The 4,852-nt window shown below is 42.6% G+C and overlaps 1 long non-coding RNA gene across 2 annotated transcripts in view; it reads right to left on the bottom strand.

The window, feature by feature from the left end:
- Window positions 1–3,200: 3,200 nt before the first annotated feature.
- LOC138160458 (uncharacterized) overlaps window positions 3,201–4,852 on the bottom strand; it is a 48,143-nt gene continuing 46,491 nt past the window's right edge. For both annotated transcript variants that reach the window (XR_011168152.1, XR_011168154.1), the window contains one exon: window positions 3,201–4,211. This is a non-coding gene — a long non-coding RNA (uncharacterized lncRNA). The remainder of the gene's footprint in view (window positions 4,212–4,852) is intronic.

Here is a 4,852-nt window from a genome sequence, read left to right as displayed (position 1 = left end):
TGGAGTTATGAACTGATCCAACCATTCTGGAGAGCAATTTGGAACTTTGAATAAAAGGCTATAAAACTGTGCATACTCTTTGACCCAGCAGTACCACTTCTAGGTCTGTATTCCAAAGAGATCATAAAAATGGAAAAGGACTCACATATACAAAACTATATACAGCAGCTCTTTTTGTAGGGGTCAAGAATTATAAATGGGGGGGGCATCAACTGGGGAATGGCTGAATAAGTGGTGGTTTATGAATATAATGGAATACTGTGAGTCCATGAGAAATCATGAGCAGGCAAACTTCAGAAAAACCTGGAAAGATGTATATGAACTAAAGCTAAGTAAAGCGAGCAGAACCAGGAGAACATTGTCCCCCCATAACAGCAATATTGCGCGAGGACTAACTTTGATAGACTTAGCTCTTCTCAGCAATGCAAGGATCTAAGACAACACCAAAAGACTCATGATGGAAAATGCTATCCACATCCAGAGAAAGAACTATGGAGCCTCAATGCAGATCAAAACATACTATTTGCTGTCTTTTGCTGTTGCTTCTTCCTTCTCATGGTTCTTCCCATTGGTTCTAATTCTTCTTCACAACAAGACTAATGTGAAAATGTGTTTAATATAAATGTAAGTGTAGAGCCTATATCAGAGTACACACCATCTTGGGGAGGGAGGGAAATTTAGAACTCAAAATCTTATGGAAGAGAATGTTGAAAACTAAAAATTAATCGATTTATTTTTTTTTAAAAAAAGACTCGGTTCAGGTGCCCCATTCTCAATGAATGATGCCTTTCAGGTCAAAATGATCTCTTCTTGTTCCCATGTGTAATAGCACATTGGCTGGTACTCTCTTTCTTGAACTTAACTCATTCTCCCTCATTTTATTTATTTGCTTATAGATAGGTCTTTACTCACTATTAGACAAAACTGACTCATATATATCTTTGTGCTCCAATGACTACTACAGAGCCTTCTACACAGTAGGCATGAGCGTTGTGAGGCTAAAATAAGATAACAGATATAAAACCTCTACTTAAAAACTCTTAAAATACTATGAGACATTTAAAGTACTATAAACAATGGGGCAGCCAGGCAGCAAAGAGAATAGAGAACTAGCCCTGAAGTCAAGAAAACCTGGCTTCAAATCTGAATTCAGACACTTACTGGCTGTGGGACCCTGGGCAAGTCACTCAATTCCACATGCCTCCAAAAAAAACCCACCCAAAATACTTTTACGTAAAGTATTATAAAAGTGCCTGTTGTTATTACTGGTGTTATTAGCCCACAGTTACCATGCCTCTAGTCGGGTGATATTTTCTCTGAGCCTCCTACAACTCAAACAATATTTACAGAGCTATACAAGGGTATGTTAGGAAATGTTTAACAACAGACTTTCCAGAAGAAAAAAAGCATGCATGCTTTTTAAAAGTTCAATTAGCATTATTTACATTTTCTACATTTTCTCTCTCTCTCTCTCTCTCTCTCTCTCTCTCTCTCTCTCTCTCTCTCTCTCTCTCTGTCTCTCTCTGTCTCTGTCTCTGTCTCTGTCTCTCTCTCTCTCTGTCTCTCTCAATAATCAAGAAGAAAATAAATCAAGTCCTGATTTGTAGCATTTGTTGATTCCTGACCTGCATTTACTAAATACCTACTGCATACCAGGTATTGGGGGCTCTAAGACAAAAAGTAAACAGCTCCTGCCTTCTGCAGTGACTTACATTTTTCAGGGAGACCTATGTGACATAATAGATAAGAGTTTTAGACCAGAAGCTCAGGACACCTGAGATTTGAATCTTGCCTCTGATACTTAATAATTAGCTGTGTCAACCTGGGAAAGTCACTTAAACTATCCCAGGCTCAGGTTCCTCTCCTTTGAAATGGGAATAATTATAATATCTACCACAAAGGGTTACTTGTAAGGTCAGATTGTCAGATTTCAAGAGGGCTTTGCAAACATCAAAGTTATATAAACACCAGCTATTGTTATTGTTGCTACTAATAGTCATAATACATGGTTGACGAATGAAATGCAGTATAATACCAATAACCCAATGGAAAGTTAGCTCTTCATAAAAAACAACATATTAAGGGCTATTCCTATGGACTTTAGCTGCCTAAACACCAATAGGTTCTCCTAGGGATCTCCCAAGGATCAATGGAGGCAGCAATGTCTTCCTTCCATAGCTCTGGCTACTGGTGACCAAGTTGTGGCTGTCAGCAAGTAGGTGGGGCTGTCATTTCAGTCACCTCTGCCCCAATCCAGCAGTTCCAAGGAAATGCTCCATTGGGTGGGGGATGGGAGGGAGAAGAAGTCAAAGCCAGGAGCATGACAACCTAAGGCTGAGGCCAAATTCCAAAGCAAAGTTCCACATGTAAGAATCTAGTCCCAGAAACAGCGACATGACAGGATGGGCAACAAACTGACTCAGTTAGAGAACTTCTGATACCTCCTTTGAAGCCACAGCATCAGGCTGCTGGAGCCCGGATGCTGTTTGTCCTTTATTCTCAAAGAGGACCACGACCTAGGTAGCAGAAATTAAAGGACCTTTCACCCCCCACCTTGTGGGGCCTTAAATAAACAAGGAATCATAGCATCTTTGGTACAGAGTTTGAAAGGACACTAGAGGCCAGGTTTTCTAGATTCCAAATCTCTCTCTCACCTAGCCCCTCACTGACGTATCACCTGGCCACATGCTCCAGGACTGGATGGAAGAACATTTTCTCATTTCCTCAGAATAGTTTAGAATTCTAAGTTAACCTGGCTCCTAGGCAGCTTGTGAGAGACAGAATGGAATAGCAGAAAGAAGATTTGGAATGAGGAGCCCTGGGTTCTAGTCTTGTCTCTGATACTTTAGCTTTTTTCCTTTGTTTTATGGGTGGGGGAAGGCAAGGAAATTGGGGTTAAGTGACTTGCCCAAGGTCACACAGCTAGTAAGTGTGTCAGGTGTCTGAGGCCGCATTTGAACTCAGGTCCTCCTAACTCCAGGGCCGGTGCTCTATTCACTGTGTTTGCCCCTGATTGGTTTTTGTTTTTTCTTTTTTTTTTTATGGGAGGGTCTCTGATACTTTCTAATGATGTGATTGTGGGCAAGTCACCTAAGCCCTCTGAGTCTCAGTTTCCTCAGCCAAAAAGTGGGGGTGATAATATCTGTATGTAATAGGAATATCTCTGTGTAATAGCAATAACAGCTCACATTTCCATATGATTTTAAGGTCTGCAAAGTACTTTATTTTTCTCTTCCACCATTAACATATGACATAGGGCTTAGTTGAGACCAAGAACAAATGGTCTCCCCGGGAAGTTTGCTCCAAATTTGCATAAGAATTCTTAGGGTTATGGATTAAGAATTGGGAAGGGCCTTAACAATCATCTCCAATCCCCTCATTTTACAGATGGGGATACTGAGGCATAAGCAGTCATACAACATAATGGATAGTGAATAGACTATTAGCCTTAGAGTCAGACCTGCCTTCAGATCCCATCTAGGACACTGGCTGTGTGAACCTGGGCAAAGCCACTTAATCTTTCAGCCTCAGTTTCCTCCTCTGTAAAATGAGGGGATTAGGTTTTTTGACTGACAGAGTCCCTTCCAACTCTAAATCTATGATTCTCAAAGTACTGCTACCGAGGCATTTTTTTCTAAAAGCTGGGGTGAAACAAGGTCTCGCTGATAGTAAGTACCAAGTAGGTTCTAGAAACCACGTGCTTTGGCTCTGGCCTCCATGCCCTTGCCTTGGTCAGCACACTCACTATCTCTTAGATCACACCGGGAGGACTGTGACTATGTGACAGTGCAAACTCACTTTCAGGCATTTTGAGTCTTTCTTTCCTGTAGGTGAAGACTATTTGTTTCTTACCTGAGGGGAGGGAGCTAATTTAAACAACAGTTCAAGGGGATTGGCAAGTAACTAGGCTTTGGATAAAGAATAATTTCCCTGACTCTGAATGAGACCATTACATACATTTGAATTCTCAAGAGAACCAAATTGTTTAGTTTTAATTTGGAAGAGAAGAAAAAACAAACTAGCAAATAAATTTTCTGGAGCCAGTGCAAAAGGGACAAAGATTGAGGTGGCGGGGTTGGAGTGGGGAGGGGATGGGAGATCTGCTCTCTTCTCCGTGTATCTGTATGGTTCCTCAAACAAAGTAGGCTGGAAAAGTTCAATTGCAGTTCACGGAAGAGAACATTCCGTACTCTGCACAACACTCAGTATCCCTGTAAAACAAAAATCAACAACATGACGTCAGCCTCGGCATCAGCAACCCGCCCAGCACAGCACAGCCCAGGAACTCTCAATACATCAACTGTTTAAAGGCCTTCTCTCTACAATTCACTCAGAACACACACACACACACACCACACACACACTCTCACACACACCCACACACCACACACACACCCACACACACACACTCACACACACCACATACACACACTCACACAACACACACACTCACCCACACATACACTCACACTCACACACCCACACACACACACTCACACATACACTCACACTCTCACACAGCCACACACACTCACATCCACACACACTAACACCATACCCATACACACTTCACACACACCACACATACTCACACATACACACACCACACACACAAACTCTCACACACACCCCACACATCCCCACCACACCCACACTCACACCACACCCACACTCACACACATACACACCACACACTCACACCCACCCACACCACACTCACACCCACTCACACATACCACACACCCACACATCACACACCCACACCCACCCACACACTCACACACACCCTGAGCTAGGCCCCCTCAAGGTCAGTGAATGAGCTGACTGCCCCCCCCCCCCAAGAACTGGAGGA

Source organism: Petaurus breviceps, unplaced genomic scaffold (genome assembly GCF_028583685.1).
Source record: "Petaurus breviceps papuanus isolate PSGF00001 unplaced genomic scaffold, PetGlider_PUasm1.0 118, whole genome shotgun sequence".
NCBI lineage: Eukaryota > Metazoa > Chordata > Mammalia > Diprotodontia > Petauridae > Petaurus > Petaurus breviceps.
Note: the sequence above shows the minus strand (reverse complement) of the source record. Positions and strands in the feature narration are given on the sequence as shown.